The following is a 20,002-nucleotide window of genomic DNA, read 5'->3' as shown; positions in this document are numbered from 1 at the left end:
GAGTTCAAATTTTTATGGGCCGGTCAGGGACTCAGCCTCCCTGACCGGCATGTGCCGTTTCCAAGTGCCAGTGCCCCTAAATGTAATTGAATCCAGTGCCATTACAGTTTACAGTTTACAGTTTAGGCATTTAGCAGACGCTTTTAATCCAAAGCGACTTACAATAGCAGATAAAAAAACATCACAATAATAAACAAGATAATAAGTCAGTACATTAACAGCAATATAACAATGTAAATGGATATCTATCTAGAGAAAAACACAATATAATCAAAGTTCTAAAAAACCTAAAAAAAAAAAAAAAAAGAAAAGAAAATGCTAACTAGCTTCATGTATGGTCATTGATTTTACTGTAGTGCTAAGGGTTTAGGTGGAGTCTGAAAAGGTGAGTCTTCAGTCCACGGCGAAAGCTAGCGAGTGAGTCCGTTGTTCTAAGTGCGACAGGGAGTTTATTCCACAACTTGGGAGCCAGGAGGGCAAACTGTCTCGGACGAGTGGATTTTTGCCCTGGAGTTTTTAGCGAGGGTTCTGTCAGCATCCCTGTGTTGGCTGATCTAAGTGAACGGGTGGGGGTGTAGGGGTTCATCAGGTTTTGGAGGTATGGAGGAGCCATACCTTTGGCTGCTTTGAAGGTCAGCATCAGTGTTTTGTATTCGGTGCGGGCCGCAACCGGAAGCCAGTGGAGGCTGCGGAGAAGGGGAGAGACATGTGAGAACTTAGTGCCATTAATGCCAGACTATTTGTTGGTGATGTTCACAACTCAAACTACGAAAACATCGAATATATATCGAAGTATAAGTAAAGCTTCAGTTTACTCCTGAAATGGAGTGCAGTGGAAGTATGAAGCACACAATGGAAACGCCAGTGGAGTAAAGTTACTAATTACATTCACTCAAGTACTGTAGCACAATTTTGAGGTATTCTTACTTTAGTGGAGTGGAGTATTGCCAATTCTCAATACCAAAAAAATATAAATAGTAAAAGATGGGAATACTTCTTCCACTGAGAAATACTCCCGTAAAATGACAACTTCCTCAAAAAAGTACAGTATTTGAGTTTATTTTCCTCACTGAATATTAAAATAATGTATCTCTGGCCAAGACATGCTGTGATGAGACAATTGCTTAGTGTGCTTAAGTGAAGGGTGCGACCATATTTATTTTAATGTCCAAAAAAGCAAACCCGGTTTCACTGATGCGCGAGGGATAGGAGGTACAACTACAAGCACCCATTCGAGAATCTGATTGTCCCAGCCTCCCAGGTACATGTAATCCATGCTACACCACTGATAATGATATCATTTTAATTAAAATAAAAAGGGTGCAAGGTGGACCCTGCCCCAGACCCCAGCACTGCCAATTACTATTTGTATATCATAGCCACCGGCATGGCCATAAACCACATATCCAAGAAGCACTATCAAGTATCATGGGAATGATTTGGCTACAGTATAAGGATGCTCTTGCAATAGGAATGAAAGGACCTTTAAAGGCAATTCCTACTTTTAATTTCTGCATAGCATGCAATTGACAACTATATAAGCATGCTGAGACCGGGTCGACGCCGAGACATTGAAAAGGAGTTCAGAGTTTCATTTGGTGGTGAGTGAGACTTCCTCTGTCCTTCATAGCCATAGAAAAAACTAGCTAGAGTTGTTAGCTATATTCATAATCATATAAATGTTTTTGAGATGTTAGCTATTCATAGTCATATAAATGTATTAGACATGTTATTAATCTTTAGCATGACTCTGTACAGTGTCACATAGATAGTTACAAACATGATCCAGGCCTAATTTATGTTATATTGTACAGATTTAAATGGTTGATTGTGTATTATTTTATTTATAATGATATGATTTAGGCCAGATTAGAATTTGCTTTTGATCATTCATTTCCATTTAGACATTTGCATTATGTTATGATAATTTAAATAATAAGTTGCATGTACTTTTACATCTACTAGACTTATTATTCTAGAGTAAAATATTGTAGTAAGGATACGCATCAATAAGCATTAAGCTTCTGCCTATACCTTTTCGATACAAGCTAAAACAAATGGAAAAGAAAATGACTCGTAATGTCTCATTGAAAAAAAAGGTGTATCGAAATAAACTATTCATTCATTCATTCAGAGTAGCAATATTTTTTTTTACTTGATTACAGTTTGGCTAGTTTGCACCCACCTCTGAATGTAACCTTAATTCATACAATTGAATTAAAGTGTAATACAAAGAAAACTAAAATCTAGCATTGCTTCAGTAAAATAAAAAAATAAAAAAATGGCTGTAATGACAAAATATAACTCGTTGAAATTAGGAATAAGCGCATAACAAACAAACAAATGAAAATAACTGAATGGGCAAGCATCATTTCATTTCATTGCATGTAATGGATCACTGTTTTCGGATGGAACTAATGAGACATTTACAAATGTCTCTCTTATGAAGTGGGGTGGGACAAGAATGAACATTAGGATTCATATAATCAAATTTAATTAATGTTTATAAATTGTATTAAATCCTTCAACTCCTGTTAACTTCAAAATGATGTGTTTCTTTCCACACTTAGGGTTTCTCAAAAGGTTCTATTGCTACTGGTAGAGGGGAAAAGTGAGTGTTCATTATGTTTCTATTAAACCCACACTAAGCTATAACCATAATAGTCCTACAATAATCTGCTCAGATCTCAAGTTAGCAAAGGCATCAATACCATCTATTCGTCTTACAGAAAGCATCTATTTGTCTGTCTGTCTGTCTGTCTGTCTGTCTGTCTGTCTGTCTGTCTGTCTGTCTGTCTGTCTGTCTGTCTGTCTACAGGAAGCCATCTATTTGTCTGTCTACAGAAAGACATCTATTGTTCTATCTACAGAAAGACATCTATGTCTGTCTACAGAAAGCTAATCAACACCATCTATTTGTCAGTCAACAGAAAGACATCAATTTGTCTCCCTGCATAAAGCTTTATTATTATTGTTGTTGTTGCTGTTATTGTCTACAGAAAGCTGCCACCATGAGTACGGACGAAGAGATGAAGCAGTATGGCAAGGCCGCCATTTATCTCCGTAAGCCAGAGAAGGAGAGAATGGAGTCTCAAGCTGCGACCTTTGATGCAAAGACTGCAGCATATGTGGCCGACAAGGCAGAGCTGTACCTCAAGTGTAAAATCATCAAGAAGGACGGTAACAAAGTCACCGTGGAATTGCTTGACAAAAAGGAGGTACTGGATCTAAAATAAAATAGCGAAACACAGTTCAACTGCAATCGCAAGACATTCTAAAGTTGTGCTTTTTACTTTTAGGAAAGGACTGTGCCTGAGGCTGATGTCACCCCTATGAACCCTCCCAAGTATGACAAAATTGAGGACATGGCCATGATGACCCACCTCACAGAAGCCACCGTCCTGTATAACCTCAAAGAGCGTTACGCAGCATGGATGATCTACGTAAGATTTTCTAAAAGGCTGAGAACAGTACAGTATTGCACCTGTCGACAGCAAAGAAAGACATTTTACAGAGTACAATTTATATCATCAAGCGAAAACCATAACAAATTCAAACAAACTCATGGTTAATCTGAAGTTAACTTGCTCATTAGTTGATGGCACTTGCAACTCTTGACTGTAATCCCAGCTCTAGTGATCCGTTGTCCCAGATATGTGGCATGATCAGTGTTCTGTTGTATGATGTTAAAATGGTCTCCCTTTTCGGCCCTTCAGACCTACTCTGGCTTGTTCTGTGCGACTGTGAACCCCTACAAGTGGCTCCCAGTGTACGACCAGGAGGTTGTAAATGCCTACAGGGGCAAGAAGCGCATTGAAGCTCCGCCCCACATCTTCTCTGTCTCTGACAACGCCTATCAGTTCATGCTGATGGGTACGTACTGGTCAGGACAATGTAAAACATATACATGTATATAACTATTAGTTCATGCCGATGGGTACATACTACAGTATGTATTAGTACATACTACTATAGTGTGACGCGTTAGACTCAAGACCCCCGAATCCCACTGCCACCATTCCTTTTCTAACAACCACAGAAACTGTTTGTTTTTTGTTTGTTTGTTTATTTTATTTTTTATTTTTTGGGGGGGATATAATACTGTATAATTTTTGACCGCGTCGGAGGCGTGCAGTCTCAAGCGACCTTGAACCACGAGAGGCACCACCAAGCGAGCTAAAGCAAGCGAGTTGCCTGGCCAATCACAGTGCGTCTTTTTAGGGACTTGGTACAATCCAGTTAAGCCTCTATCATAGTCCAAGGTGAAGAGCTATCACCTCACAGCGGTGTAGTTTTCTATCTATCACCTAAAAATGTATAACAAAGCCTAGGTGATAGCTAGAAAACTACACCGTGGTGAGGTGATAGCTCTTCACCTCAGACTATGATAGAGGCTTTACTATACACTATCACGCAGTCAGGACGATGTAAAAAATATATACAACTATAATGGTTTTGTGCTGTATCCATGACTAAAAGTTGTATTTATTTATCATTATATATACTTTTACAGATAAGGAGAACCAGTCTGTCCTGATCACGTAAGTTTCCCCATCTACTAAGCATAAAAAAAGAACATTGTACACAAATTCAAACTGCATTTCTCTGAATGTATGCATTTATAACCAGTGGAGAATCCGGTGCTGGAAAGACTGTGAACACCAAACGTGTCATCCAGTACTTTGCAACAGCAGCTAGTAGTACTGGTGGAGGTGGTGGAGGATCTAGTGGTAAAATCAAGGTAGGCTATATGTGTTTTTAACATTAACAAATAAATGTTTTTGAACATAAAGCATTTATACGCAATATAGCAATTCAATTTAAAATAATTCTGACAACATTTTGAATTGAGTGATGTCTTAAAATATTCTAGGGGTCACTGGAGGATCAGATTATTGCAGCCAATCCCTTGCTGGAGGCCTATGGTAATGCCAAGACTATTAGGAATGACAACTCCTCTCGCTTTGTAAGTGTAGAAATAATGACATTTTATGAGAACACCTGTAATAATTCCACAATGTAGAGGGATGCAACAAATTGTGCTTTATCAAACAGGGTAAATTCATCAGAATCCATTTCGGTACAACGGGTAAACTGGCCAGTGCTGATATTGAGACATGTAAGTATGAAGTAGTTCACAATCACAGATGACAAATTATAGAGGATTATATTTTGAGTTATAGACCGATTTCTCAGAGTGTCAACCATAACTGCGGTGTCAAGTGGCACCTATACCTATATGTGTTTATTATTATTATTTCTAATTCTTAAGTATTAGTAATAGTATTATGAGTTATGTACAACCCATATAGATCTGCTGGAGAAGTCCAGAGTGACCTACCAGCTTTCTGCAGCAGAGAGGGGGTACCATATCTTCTTCCAGATGATGACCAACCATAAACCCGAGATTATTGGTAAGAGGAATTACTGATGATGCAGTGAGGTCATAAATGATTGTAGGCCTATATACCAAAATCCATTAAAAAAAGTTTCTAACTGTTCCCAGGTCAAATATTGATGTGTGATTAAAATGTGATTAATTGAGATTAATTAATTACAAAGCCTGCAATTATAATTTCTTTAATCACATCCCAGAGACTCTTATTGTTCCAATAAATTGGATTCAGTTCTAAAAGGAGCTGTCTAAACAGATTTTGCAGTTAAAAAAAAAAAAAAAAAAAAAAAAGTAATATAACTTAATATATTACATATTACTCTTGATTTCAAGTAATAAGTGATATAATATTATTACTTTTTCCAAGGAGTAATAAGTAATAAGTAACGATTACTCTCCTAAGTAATATTGCCCAACACTGTAAATGAATGAATAAAAACATAAAAAACACACTCCTTATTTAATCCCTTTCCAGAGATGTGTCTGATCACGAACAACCCGTACGACTTCCCTCTGATCAGCATGGGTGTGATCACTGTGGCCAGTATCGACGACAACGCGGAACTAGACGCTACTGATGTCAGTGAACCAGTATTGTCGTCCTTAAATTATCACTTCAGAAATGTGCAGATACCCTGTACACTCTTACTGTGTGCTGGTTTGTTGGTACTGTTGAGTTGTAGCCTACACAGTTCTAAAGGATGTTTGTTGATCTAATGCTCTTGAATACATCTCTGCTTATGGACATCAGGATGCTATTGACATCCTGGGCTTCGACGCAGAACAGAAACAGAACATCTACAAGTTCACTGGTGCAGTGATGCATCATGGGGTCCTGACCTTCAAGCAGAAGCAGCGTGAGGAGCAAGCAGAACCAGACTCCACGGAAGGTGAGAGAAATGAAAATAATGCTGACACTGTCACAAAGATTGTATTGATTTATATTCTAAATGAACTAAGCTAAATATTGTTTTCAATATTATTTCCATTATTTATTTTTACACTGTTTAGACTAAATCCCTCTCTGGATCAAGAGCGTCTGATAAATGCCTGTTGTAAATGAAGTTGTAAATTGCAAATTGTGTGAACATTTCAGTGGCTGACAAGATTTGCTACCTGTTGGGCCTGAACTCAGCAGAGATGCTTAAGGCATACTGCTACCCCAGAGTGAAAGTGGGAAACGAGTATGTCACTAAGGGACAAACTGTGCCACAGGTGAGTAACTTGAAATCTGTGTGCATGAAATCTGATTTACATTCTCAACACAGCATACGATAAGAATTTAAATATCTTTTGAGTTGTGTTCAATCATGTGTCTTAAATCATCTTCAGTAATTAAAATGATCCTCCAACATTATTGCCCCCACCAGGTCGAAGGCGTGGCAAAGACTATGTTTTGCAACCTGACCGTCCGTCTGTCCGTGCGCGCACGCGCGTGTGTGTCTAATCTCTGGCACCAATGGGCCACTCGCAGTGTGCATGCACACTTCTTTCAGATTGGCCAGTAAAAGCACCACCAGGAGGACAATTTTTGCAAAACAAATCTTTTGATATAATCAAGTAATCGGTACACAGTATAGTCATTAAATGTAACTGGTCTTACAGACTTTTCATATTCCATCCTGATAGGCTAAGATTGTCTTTCAAAGTTTGCTCTGTTTTGAACAAAATGCATTATGTATTTATGTATTACTGTATACTTCGGGTTTTCCTTGCTTACTGTAAATTGGTCTGGACTAAGAGCGTCTGCTAAATGCTTAAATTCTAAATTCTAAATGGTGTAATTCCTACTGTACCAATTTCCTTAGGTCATGAACTCAGTTGGTGCCTTGGCCAAGTCCATCTATGAGAAGCTTTTCTTGTGGATGGTCATTAGGATCAACGAGATGCTAGCCACCAAGCAGCAGAGAAACTACTACATTGGTGTGCTGGACATCGCTGGGTTTGAAATCTTTGATGTAAGCATGGACTTGTTTTAAGTGGCATTGGACTTGTTTTAAGTAGAATGGACTTGTTTTAAATGGAACACTCATTACTTTACGTTAGAGACAGCAGGCTAATGATATTTCCGCTCACAGTTCAACACCCTGGAGCAGCTGTGCATCAACTTCACCAATGAGAAACTGCAACAGTTTTTCAACCACACCATGTTTGTTCTGGAGCAAGAGGAGTACTTGAAAGAGGGAATTCCCTGGGATCTTGTTGACTTCGGCATGGACCTGGCTGTCTGCATTGAGCTCATTGAGAAGGTATGCTTTAATGGACATGATGTTAAAGACATTGTATTGTGTATGATTATACTTTAAATAAGATTTATTTTCATAAAAGTGTACAGAAACTGTTAAAATTATGTTTGTATGTGGCCACACCCACCTGTTCATTAGGTATGCCTGGTTGTCAGGTGGGTGGTGACCCAGCTGAATTTAGCCACACACAGTGTAAAAAGGGGAGGGGATGATATTGTGATGTCATTATATCAGTGTATTTCAGATGCTTTCAGCTTTCAGGAAGTAACCAAAAATACACAGGGAAGCCATATTTGCATATTAAACCACATCAGAGGGCATATTAAACCACACCAGAGGGTCTATTAAGTAATGTTAACTCCATAGACACATACCACACTATGGCACAACCTCTTTAATATTGTTTTTGTCATTGGCACTGAGTTGTCTCTTTTGTCTCCTTTACACAGCCCTTGGGCATCTTCTCCATCCTTGAAGAGGAGTGCATGTTCCCGAAGGCTTCGGACAAAACCTTCAACGACAAGTTGCACGGAACGCATCTTGGAAAGTGTAAAGCCTTTGAGAAACCCAAGCCTGGCAAAGGCAAGGGCGAGGCCCACTTCTCCCTGGTCCACTATGCTGGAATCGTGGACTACAGCATCACGGGCTGGCTGGAGAAGAACAAGGACCCGCTCAACGACTCTGTGGTGCAGCTGTACACAAAGTCTTCAGTTAAACTGATGGCTGTGTTGTATCCCGCACCTGAGCCTGAGGGTATGTTTATTCATATAATATAATGTCTTCTGGGACACACATGTGTGGGCCTTAAGCAATTCCAGCCTAGAGCACCTACCAAGTTTGGGGGCTTTATTATGCAGGGAACCTGAGTTACGGATGTTTAAAGCCCAGCCAATGAGAACACAGAGGGGGCGGGGCTTAAGAAATTCCAGCCTGTCCCTACTGGCAGTTTAAGAGCACCGGAACCAGAGTTATGGCTGTTTAAAGCCCAGCCAATAGGAACACAGAGGGGGCGGAGCATGGTACGCCTCACACGTCTGCATGTTACGTGGTTTGTGACATCCACCCACACGCCCACCCATCCTCTAGGAAATCTTAACATAGGTTAATAATAATATAATATCTATCCTCCACCTGGGCCTGAAGTTGTTCTTTTAATACTATAAACACTCTGACAAGAAGGGAGGCAATTTTATTGTGTATAACTAATGATAACTCATTCTTGTAACAAATATAAACAGATACTACAAAGAAGGGTGGCAAAAAGAAGGGTGGCTCCATGCAGACTGTGTCTAGCGCTTTCAGGGTAAGAATATGTATTCATTATTATCAACATCATATTCATGTAAGAAATGGGCATGTCTTTTCATGTACCTTTTACTAATAATAAGCCAACTTGGCTCTTTTATGTCTCAATAGGCGAACTTGGGGGTGCTGATGACAAACTTGAGGAGCACTCATCCTCACTTTGTGCGTTGCCTGATTCCCAACGAGTCCAAGACTCCAGGTAAACACAGAAAATATACATTTAAACACTGAGAGTGAGTTGGTCATTTATGCAACTTTGGCCAGTGTGTAACTATTTTGTCCTAATAATAATAATAATGATGATGCAACATCTTTACAGGGCTGATGGAGAACTTCCTGGTTATTCACCAGTTGAGGTGTAACGGTGTGCTGGAGGGCATCAGAATCTGTAGAAAGGGCTTCCCTAGCAGAATCCCATACGCTGACTTCAAGCAGAGGTATTCATTCCCTTTCCCAGCAGCTTTTAGTTCGGGTGCAATTTTACAAAACGGGTGCAAAGTACTGAACGTCAGCGCGAAATAACCACACGTTTTTACAAAACAGGTACAAAGTACTGAATGCCAGTGCATGCCCCGAAGGCGCGTTCATGGACAACAAGAAAGCCTCTGAGAAGCTGCTTGGCTCCATTGACGTACCCCAAGATGAATACAAGTTTGGACATACCAAGGTAAACACATTGTAAATCTGGTTTAAGATTATGGACAGAGGACTAAAAGTAGATTTTACGGTTGTTTAGAATAGTTAGTGTTTGTGACATTGCATTCAGGTGTTCTTCAGGTTATTTTTTATTCACAGTGTTTGTTGTGACATTCCGTTCAGGTGTTCTTCAAAGCTGGTCTGCTGGGTGTCCTGGAGGAGATGCGAGATGAGAAGCTGGCTACTCTGGTCACCATGACTCAGGCTCTTGCACGAGGTTACGTCATGAGGAAGGAGTTTGTCAAGATGATGGCTAGGAGGTACTTTGAAATCATCAATTCAATACTAGAAATACTGTTCCTATACGAAACAGTGTGGTCTTGCATGGAACACCATGTATGGGCATAAAGATCTACATTGGGTGCTTCTGCTTAAAGTTAAATATTTCAAAAACTACAAAAGCGTAAGTTCTCCCTCATTGGCTAAAGACCCTGCCTTTAATAAACTTGGTCTATAAAGATTTGAGAGAATATACTGGTGTCGCGCACAAATATTTCATGTGGGTGTTGTTATTTATATCGGGTCGCACTTGTTGGTGGTGATGTCACCAAGAATGCTGCTCCTTATTGGCTAAAGGCCCTGCCTTTGTACTGTCGGTCATTTGTTTGAGGAGAATAAACTTGGTCTATAAAGATTTGAGAGAACATACTGGTCTTGCCTTTCAGTGAGCCCACAATTAAGTACAATTTTGTACGAAGTAAACGTTGTCATTGCTGTTCAATAAAAGAAATGTAAAGTGTCAATAAAATAGCAAACATTGCCGAGCAAGTGTTTGGTGACGGTGGCAAGAAGAAAAAACTCCACTTAAACGGAGAAGAAACCTCGAGCAGAACCAGGCTCTAGGGTGGGCGGCCATCTGCATTTACCTTGCCAGGGTTTAACAACAACAATACCAACAGCGTTGACAACGACAACAACAGTAACAACTATAATATTACTGTTTTCCACAGAGAGGCCATTTACACGATCCAGTTCAACCTGCGCTCATTCGTCAATGTGAAACACTGGCCATGGATGTTGGTCTACTACAAGATCAAGCCTCTCCTGCAGACCGCCGAGACCGAGAAGGAGCTCCAGAACATGAAGGAGAACTATGAGAAGATGAAGACTGATCTGGCCTCTGCCCTAGCCTCCAAGAAGACTCTGGAGGAGAAGCTGATCGCTATAGTGCAAGAGAAAAATAACCTTTCAGCATCAGCGGCATCAGTAAGTATAGAATAACCTTGCAGCGGCATCAGTAAGTAGCGGACATGTTCCCTCACTCATCCTTTTCATTGACAATCAGGGAGACGAGGCTCTGAACGATGCTGAGGAGAGATGCGAGGGTCTTATCAAAAGTAAGATTCAGTTGGAGGCAAAGCTCAAAGAGACGAGCGAGAGACTGGAGGACGAAGAGGAGATCAACGCAGAGCTGACCGCCAAGAAGAGGAAACTGGAGGACGAATGCTCTGAGCTCAAGAAGGACATTGATGACCTGGAGCTGACCTTGGCCAAAGTGGAGAAGGAGAAGCACGCCACTGAAAACAAGGTTCAACATTATAGACTATACACTCTAGCTGTCAAGTTAAAGAACACTAGTGATCCATTCACGATGATACACTTTAGCTGTCTTGAACACTAATGATCCATTAACGATTATACACTCTAGCTGTCTTATAAAGTTACAGAACACTAATAATCCATTCATTCATGTTATTTAGGTGAAGAACCTGACCGAGGAGATGGCCTCTCAGGATGAAGGTCTTGCTAAGCTGACCAAGGAGAAGAAGGCCCTCCAAGAGTCTCATCAGCAGACCCTGGATGACCTGCAGGCAGAAGAAGACAAAGTCAACACTCTGACCAAGGCCAAGACCAAGCTGGAGCAGCAAGTCGACGATGTGAGTTCATCAAGTCAATTGGATGTTTTGAACACGTTATATTTATCGTTTCACTGAATAACTGTGTACAAATAATCGTTGTGCAGCTGGAGGGTTCTCTGGAGCAAGAGAAGAAGCTCCGCATGGACCTGGAGAGATCCAAGAGAAAGCTGGAAGGTGATCTGAAACTGGCGCAGGAATCCATCATGGACCTGGAGAACGACAAGCAGCAGACTGACGAGAAGATAAAGAAGTAAGTAAACTGGCCCACAGGAATCCATCATGGACCTGGAGAACGACAAGCAGCAGTAAGTGGACCAACGACATGAAATGGAGAGAAACCATCTGCAGAAGCAAGGACGTTTTCCCACCGGAGCTGAGCAGAGGCCACGCCCAACGCGGAAGTGCTTCTCTCGCCATTTTTGCCAATACATTATTATTAATAGTTATTGACAGAGGTGCGCTATCTCAAGCGACGTTGAGCCACGTGAGGCCCGGGCCGAGTGAGCTAAAGTGAGCAGGTCGCTAGGCCGAGCGTTGCGATGGTCACTTGAGCCGACTCAGCGCCGTTCGAGTTGCGTACCGTTAGGGACAGAATAGTAATTAATGTTTAGGCGAGAGCGTTTGGTTACTGGCCAATCATAGAGCGTCCTTGCACAAGCCCCTCCCCCTCCTCAGCTCCGGTAGGAATAGCACACTGGCCCTGCAGAATGACCACTAAGATATAATGTACTGTGTTCCACAGGAAGGACTTTGAAATCAGCCAGCTTCTGAGTAAGATTGAGGATGAACAGTCTTTGGGCGCTCAGCTGCAGAAGAAGATCAAAGAACTCCAGGTATTTTTTTTTCTGTAAAATCATTAATAATAGGTAAGAGTTTTTTATTCCAGATGGCAATCTAACATCGTTCATTTCAAAGGCTCGCATTGAAGAACTGGAGGAGGAGATCGAGGCTGAGCGTGCCGCTCGTGCCAAGGTGGAGAAGCAGAGAGCCGACCTCTCCAGGGAACTGGAGAGGCCAGCGGAGCCACTGCCTCTCAGATCGAGATGAACAAGAAGAGAGAGGCAGAGTTCCAGAAGCTGCGTCGTGATCTCGAAGAGTCCACCCTGCAGCACGAGGCCACCGCTTCTGCTCTCCGTAAGAAACAGGCCGACAGTGTAGCCGAACTCGGTGAGCAGATCGACAATCTCCAGAGAGTCAAGCAGAAACTGGAGAAGGAGAAGAGTGAGTACAAGATGGAGATCGATGACCTATCCAGCAACATGGAGGCTGTCGCTAAGGCTAAGGTATGATGGAATGCCAATATCATTCTTTCTTGAGATAACACTTTTTTTCAAATTGGGCAAACTCTCTTTTCCAATGACGCCTTGATTACAGTAAAAATTGCATAAAATTAAACAAAATAAACTACAAAGTGATCAAGTGAAATGAACGGTTCCACATGTGGGGCACAGTAGTGAAAGGCAGTCTTACCCAGCTTTAAAACCGAGTAATCTTGTGAACGGGTGTGATGATTGCAAACTCTAAATGTTATTGAGATGTTAAGATAATTTTGCATTTTTTAAGTAAGTCTTTAAGTAAGTATATAGATAAAAACAGTGCTGTTCTCTCCCCAAAGCTAATGAATGCCAACCCAGCGATGAGGAAACCATCTCCAGAACAAAGCAATGAACCGATCTAAAAGAAATACGATTGAATATGTGTCCAATGCTAATTTCCAGGGAAATCTTGAGAAGATGTGCCGCACCCTTGAGGACCAACTTAGTGAAATCAAGGCCAAGAGTGATGAGAACGTTCGCCAGATCAATGATATTGGAGCTCAGAGAGCAAGACTGTTGACAGAGAACGGTAAATGTTCATCTTAAAGTATACTTTGTCTACGTGGTTGGCCGATGGCACTTGATGAAATTGACCATAATTAGAGATAATGGTTTGAGTAACAGTTATCCTGGGACTATGATTAGTTTGAAATGTTTGAAACTAATATTCAAATGTCTAATTAGGTGAGTTTGCTCGTCAACTGGAGGAGAAAGAGGCTCTGGTCTCTCAGCTCACCAGAGGCAAGCAGGCCTTCACCCAGCAGATCGAGGAGTTGAAGAGACACGTTGAAGAGGAGGTTAAGGTGAGGAGCAGATCCTCCCCTTTGTTTTTAGGCTTTGTCTTATATTTTTTGTTAATTTCATTGAGCTGACATTATTTTGGCCGTTTCCTTTTGACAGGCAAAGAACGCCCTTGCTCATGCTGTGCAGTCAGCTCGCCATGACTGTGACCTCCTGAGGGAGCAGTTTGAGGAGGAACAGGAGGCCAAGGCAGAACTCCAGAGAGGAATGTCCAAGGCCAATGGTGAGGTGTCTCAGTGGAGGAGCAAGTATGAGACTGATGCTGTCCAACGCACTGAGGAGCTGGAGGACGCCAAGTAAGTCAGCAGTGTTTTTACAATCATCAGGTACAGATCACTATACAAAATATTGCTCACAATAACCCGATTCCATTCAACACTGATCAACAGGAAGAAGCTCGCCCAGCGTCTTCAGGATGCAGAGGAGCAGATCGAGGCTGTGAATTCCAAGTGCGCCTCTCTGGAGAAAACCAAACAGAGACTCCAGGGTGAAGTGGAAGACCTCATGATTGACGTGGAGAGGGCCAACGGTTTGGCTGCCAACCTTGACAAGAAACAGAGGAACTTTGATAAGGTGCTTTGACATACATTATTTTAAAACAAAATAATTCTTGCCTCCTTTAAAGTGGGGTAAATGACGCATTTTATTACAAATGCTGCACAGGTCCTGGCAGAATGGAAGCAGAAGTTTGAAGAGGGCCAGGCAGAACTGGAGGGAGCTCAGAAAGAGGCTCGTTCTCTCAGCACTGAGTTGTTCAAGATGAAGAACTCCTACGAGGAGGCTCTGGACCATCTGGAGACCATGAAGCGTGAGAACAAGAACCTGCAACGTAAGTCTTCTCTACAGTACATCATTCTTTTAATAACAGTAACAATATAATATAATATAAAAAATATGAATAAATAAAATAAAACATTAAATGTTCAATATCAATTGTGGATTAACTTTATTCAAATACAAATACAAAACAGTTGCTGACTGGAAAGTTCCTCATTCTTTATTTTCAACTGCAGAGGAGATCTCAGACCTGACTGAACAGATCGGTGAGACTGGAAAGAGCATCCATGAGCTGGAGAAAGGCAAGAAACAGGTGGAGACTGAGAAGTCAGAGATCCAGTCAGCCCTGGAGGAAGCTGAGGTAAAGCCTTTAGGTCCTAGATGAACAACGCAATCGTCTATATTTTAGATTTCTTTCAATAAGATTTATATTCAAACAGTAGCAGTATACACTATGATGGATGTTACATTAAAAGGTCCTTTAACCATTTGCTCCTGTATTACATTCAGGGTACTCTGGAGCACGAGGAGTCCAAGATTCTCCATGTCCAGCTGGAGCTCAACCAGATCAAAGGTGAGGTTGACAGGAAGCTGGCCGAGAAGGACGAGGAGATGGAGCAGATCAAGAGGAACAGCCAGAGGGTGATTGACTCCATGCAGAGCACTCTGGACTCTGAGGTCAGGAGCAGGAACGATGCCCTGAGGATCAAGAAGAAGATGGAGGGAGACCTGAACGAGATGGAGGTCCAGCTGAGCCACGCCAACCGCCAGGCTGCCGAGGCCCAGAAGCAACTGAGGAACATCCAGGGACAGTTCAAGGTGCAAAAGATAAAAGTAGTCACTCAGACGGTAGACAATTAGTCTGGCGTAGCCGGACAACTATTCCACAATCTCCGAATGCCGTATAGATTCTGGAACTACACCTCCCGATATCCCGAAAGTAACGGAAGCTGGCAATTCACGAAAATATATTCTTTATTTCCGTTTCTGCTAAGCAGCAAGCTATAATGCTTAGATGATTTTAATTTACTGTATATTTAGAAAACATTTATGCAGCTGTAAAGACGTAACGGAAGTGCAGAGAAGGCTCCACTAGCCGCTTTATCCCTTACTCGTGATCAGAGCTTCCGTTCTCCAGACTGTACGACGAAAGCATTTGAAAATTGTCGGAAGCAACTGTCTGGCCACGCGAGACTAGTGGACAATAGTCACATATTCAAACAACGGAACTGCTCTGAACGACTGTCACTTTCTGATGTTTCTCTTTAACGTGACCACGTCAAATGTGATTTATTTTAGGATGCCCAACTGCACCTTGACGATGCTCTCAGAGCACAGGAAGATCTGAAGGAACAGGCTGCCATGGTGGAGCGTAGGAACGGCCTCATGGTTTCTGAGATTGAGGAACTGAGAGTGGCTCTGGAACAGACAGAGAGAGGCCGCAAGGTTGCTGAGCAAGAACTGGTGGATGCTAGTGAGCGCGCTGGCCTGTTGCACTCCCAGGTAAGTCAATGGGGGGGGGAAAATAACATAAAAGTCATGCATACTTGCATTGCTAAACTGAATCTTTGTTTTAGAACACAAGCCTTTTGGGCACCAAGAAGAAGCTTGAGTCTGACCTGATCCAGGTCCAAGGCGAGGTGGACGACAGTGTTCAAGAAGCAAGGAATGCAGAGGAGAAGGCCAAGAAAGCCATCACTGATGTAAGTTGGAATCTATTCATTCCATCGTCCATAAAGATATTTAACTGGTTTGTTTCTTCAGGTCTTGTGAGACTAGTATCTGTTCATTACCTTATTAATACCTGTTTATTATCATTGTAATTAGATAATTTAATCTATGGACCATGTTTGTATATTGCAATTGTCTTGTCAAGTGTGTTATGTGGCATATTTTCAACAAAGTATATTTATCTCATACAAAAATGACTTTCCAGGCTGCCATGATGGCCGAGGAGCTGAAGAAGGAGCAGGACACCAGCTCTCACCTGGAGAGGATGAAGAAGAACCTGGAGGTCTCCGTCAAAGACCTGCAGCACCGTCTGGACGAGGCTGAGAACCTGGCCATGAAGGGAGGCAAGAAGCAGCTCCAGAAACTGGAGGGCAGGGTAAGATGAAGTTCACTTCAACACAGCTTATAGTCAAATGAAATATGAATACATTGTTTGATAATAATGTATTATTCAATTGTGAAGGTGCGTGAACTGGAGTCAGAGGTTGAAAATGCTCAGAGAGCCGGAGGAGATGCTATTAAAGGTGTGCGCAAGTACGAGAGGAGGGTGAAGGAGTTGACATACCAGGTACTGTATACCATGTTCACATTAATGACCATCATGCCTCTGACAAAATTAATAGATTGCATGAACAACTGATGTTATGAATTCACTGTTACTGACAGACTGAAGAGGACAAGAAGAACATGGCTAAGCTTCAGGATCTGGTGGACAAGCTGCAGATGAAGGTGAAGGGATACAAGAGACAGGCGGAGGAAGCGGTAAGACATATTATATACTTATTTAGTTGTGGTCGCCATGGGCATAGTGTTGTAGTCATAGTTTGACTAATGGAATAACTAACGGAATAATAGGAATAGGAATCAGTTATGTATGTAAGTCAATATGACCAACAGCTGTGCATAGGCCTGGGCGATATGGCCTTTTAAAATATCGATATGATATTTAAAATAATACCGCGATATTCGGTATTATCGTCCAATAAAAGAAACTTGAATTGGAGAAAAAATTATATATTTTTTCAAGTGCAATTTAGTTTTACGCCACTAGATGGAGTCAGTGTGCCCGGCTGCCTCCATCTGTTGCATAAGCAATGAAAAGTCAACTAAACGTCAATGCTTTGTGCAGACAATGCCGTTTGTTTAGTGTTCACTCAGGATATAATCCTGGCGTAGTTGGCATATTCAATCGAACACTGTCTGAACATGGATGAACTGACTGACTTATGTCATGTCACACTATCGCATCATCATGACTCTATGAAGGCAACAGGGCTTTAGCAAAGTGCTAATTGTTTGCTAACTAGCAGTGTTGCTATCGCTAACAACAGAAATTCAGAATGGAGATTGGGATTATATCCATACGGTCACATTTCCATGAGGAGCACACATGACTTCTTCACAAACATGTAAATTACTCCAGCATGACAATATACAGTCAGGGCACGAACGAAGTCTCTGCTCTGTCTCTGTGTGATGATCTGTGATCCGTGAGGGCTGACCATAGGGGCTGACGTACATACGTCACGCACGAGCAGCACGCAACGCGTCTCTGAATGAAATTCCGTTATGTAAATGTTCTCCATTAGGAAAATTATAGTTGTTTTACAATAGACTCAAACAATTATTGTATAAATACAGTTACAGTGCTTGAAAAAAAGTATTTTAGGTGTTTTTTGGCCAAAAATAAAAAATATTTTAATTATTTTTTTATTAATGACGATATACGGTATTAATTTTTAATATCGGTATTGCCCTTTGATATCGCGATATACGATATAATCGATATATCGCCCAGGGCTAGCTGTGCATGCTTCTGCAGTATGACATGCACACAGCTGCAGACGCAGGCAGTGTGTTTCAGGCAAAACAATCGATTTTGTTTCCTATAAGGTGCAATTTTTGGCTCAGGCTGACGAACAATAACAAGAACACAACCACGATTGTGCGGTTCCAAGGCACTTATGAACATGCTGCATGGGCTACTGCATTAGCCACGACCACACTTTACGAGTTCTTGAAATTGTTTGGACCATAATTGCTCTTTTTGAAATGTTGAGGCTTTGAAGCATCTCTATCACATTTTAGGAGGAGGCAGCCAACGCTCACCTGTCCAAGTGCAGAAAGGTTCAGCATGAGCTGGAGGAGGCTGAGGAGCGTGCCGACATCGCTGAATCCCAGGTCAACAAGATGAGAGCTAAGAGTCGTGACTCCAAGGTAAATACCTGTTGAATATGAAAGTTTCATTAAGATGATTATCTTTAACTAACATTTAACTGAAGACTAATGAAGAATATCTAATTGTATATTCCTATCTTTACAGGGAAAAGAGGCTGCTGAATAAGTTCTACAATTCAAGTCACCGTAAAGAGTCATAAAATATGACCCGTTGTATTCAATAAGTCATAAAATATGACCCATTGTATTCAATAAAGGTGGCAATAAAACAATGTTGTTGTTTCTTGTATTAATTACTTCGTCAGTCACCTTTTATTGTCAGGTTTGTCAGAGTATTCTGGTTCCAAATCACATGCCCACTATATACTATTTTGTATAGCCATTACAATGATAAATACATGTGTACTTAAAGCAGCACTATGTAACTTTCCTCTTTTACCCCGGATTTGAACCCAGTGTCCTGCGCAAAGTGCTGGCATTTTTACCATTGAACTAATAGAGCTGGCCTGCTTGCTTTGGGGGATACATTGAATCTTCAAGTCAGAATTCGTGTCAGATCCTATGTCTAGGTGACACATGACCTTTGACATGATCTAAATGTCTCAATAGAAGAGCAGGGAGACAAATATAAGTTGTGTTGTGTTAACGGGTGCCCATCCGGAATCAATGGGGGTAAATGTACTCGAATCAAATTTTTGAATGTGACAAAAAACTAAAAATATTATTGAACTCTACTCTCCATGGCGTGACTAATCAATAGAAAAAAAAGTCATTTTGGGGGTGAACTACTCCTTTAACTCTGACTAGCCCTTACCCATTCAAAGATATGAGCTCCGAAATGATGTGCAGTGTGTGGGTTATGGGATGCACTGTGCACTGTGCACACAGTATATGAGGGATGGAAACGAAAGTAACTTTAACTGGTGCTTGCATGATAATATGTAGGAGCATCAATGTAAGAAATACCCGTTTCGTTTAATGGCTACAGAGATACTGTGTACCGATCTACATGATTTTTGGACAAAATCTGTAACAGGGCCAGACAACCGACCCCCAGCCCGCCACCGGCCTGCACGCACACACACACACACACACACACACACACACACACACACACACACACACACACACACACACACACACACACACACACACACACACACACACACACACACACACACACACACACACACACAGCTGGTTAAACATGTTGCCTCATGCTAGATGCAGAATAGACATGCCTCAAGCTAGATGCAGAATAGATATAGATACACCATAAAAATGCTAATATACAGCATATGATTTGTGAAAGTGACAAACGGGCTTCACAGTTATGTCAGGTGTGTTCATATGCTAATGGTGATGCGATTTCAGATCAATTGCTCCAGCCACTGAGGAGAAACGCTGTGACAGACACTCAGACAGACAGACAGACAGACAGACAGACAGACAGACAGACAGACAGACAGACAGACAGACAGACAGACAGACACTCACTCAGACAGACATTCGGAAAATTTGATAGCGTACAAATGGAACCAACTGGACCCGTTAGGGTTCATTTGGTTCCATTTGTACACTGTCAGAGTTACAGACTTGTATTGGGTCAATTTAAACCCCCCTAAAGGAACCCACAGAGTCCCTGGAATCCACTTTGAGAACCACTGCTCTACCATACAAATTGGACAAAATGACCTT

At 41.5% G+C, this 20,002-nt stretch overlaps 1 pseudogene across 1 annotated transcript; it reads left to right on the top strand.

The window, feature by feature from the left end:
* The first annotated feature begins 3,011 nt into the window (after positions 1–3,011).
* On the top strand, positions 3,012–18,470 carry LOC308308396 (myosin heavy chain, fast skeletal muscle-like; annotated as a pseudogene). Its single transcript has 39 exons — positions 3,012–3,218; positions 3,300–3,443; positions 3,717–3,873; positions 4,514–4,541; positions 4,630–4,741; positions 4,874–4,966; positions 5,056–5,119; positions 5,313–5,414; positions 5,871–5,974; positions 6,147–6,285; positions 6,492–6,610; positions 7,204–7,353; positions 7,474–7,644; positions 8,091–8,394; positions 8,880–8,944; positions 9,058–9,145; positions 9,266–9,383; positions 9,490–9,613; positions 9,766–9,902; positions 10,593–10,848; positions 10,928–11,170; positions 11,343–11,519; positions 11,606–11,751; positions 12,244–12,334; positions 12,417–12,784; positions 13,220–13,346; positions 13,502–13,620; positions 13,718–13,914; positions 14,008–14,191; positions 14,282–14,447; positions 14,632–14,756; positions 14,906–15,214; positions 15,695–15,898; positions 15,973–16,098; positions 16,332–16,502; positions 16,590–16,694; positions 16,793–16,888; positions 18,215–18,343; positions 18,450–18,470. The product of its transcript is annotated as a myosin heavy chain, fast skeletal muscle-like (transcript).
* Positions 18,471–20,002: the final 1,532 nt, after the last annotated feature.

Source organism: Nannobrachium achirus, assembly GCF_963921795.1.
Source record: "Nannobrachium achirus genome assembly, chromosome: 23".
NCBI lineage: Eukaryota > Metazoa > Chordata > Actinopteri > Myctophiformes > Myctophidae > Nannobrachium > Nannobrachium achirus.
This window is presented reverse-complemented; position numbering and strand designations above follow the sequence as displayed.